Consider the following 449-nt stretch of genomic DNA (forward strand, 5'->3'; position numbering starts at 1 on the left):
CTCGGAACCAAAAACCAAGTGCAGGCGGCGGCCGAGCCCGCCGTCCTCCGTGCGCCCTCCGGGTACCCAACCCAACTTTTCTCCCTCCATCGGAGGGAGGAGGGGTTCCAATGTCTCTCCCTCCTTTGTCTGCCCTGGCCCTCTCGGGGGTCTGTGGTGGTGGGGGGGTGAGCGCCCGGAGGTCGTTATACCCTCTTGAAACCCTTTTGTCAGCGAACCATGGCCTACAACCAAAAATCAAAAAAACTTTGACAACTCTTAGCGGTGGATCACTCGGCTCAGTGCGTCGATGAAGAACGCAGCTAGCTGCGAGAACTAATGTGAATTGCAGGACACATTGATCATCGACACTTCGAACGCACCTTGCGGCCCCGGGTTCCTCCCGGGCTACGCCTGTCTGAGGGTCGCTTGACCATCAATCGGAGACGTTCGCGTCTCCGCGGCTGGGG

General features: G+C 59.2%; 1 non-coding gene across 1 annotated transcript; it reads left to right on the top strand.

Moving 5' to 3' along the window:
* Positions 1 to 253: 253 nt before the first annotated feature.
* LOC129115007 (5.8S ribosomal RNA) lies at positions 254 to 407 on the top strand. Its single transcript, XR_008532788.1, has one exon. It is a non-coding gene; the product is annotated as a 5.8S ribosomal RNA (ribosomal RNA).
* The last annotated feature ends 42 nt before the right edge of the window (positions 408 to 449 follow it).

The sequence above is a fragment of the Anoplopoma fimbria genome, unplaced genomic scaffold (assembly GCF_027596085.1).
Source record: "Anoplopoma fimbria isolate UVic2021 breed Golden Eagle Sablefish unplaced genomic scaffold, Afim_UVic_2022 Un_contig_6644_pilon_pilon, whole genome shotgun sequence".
NCBI lineage: Eukaryota > Metazoa > Chordata > Actinopteri > Perciformes > Anoplopomatidae > Anoplopoma > Anoplopoma fimbria.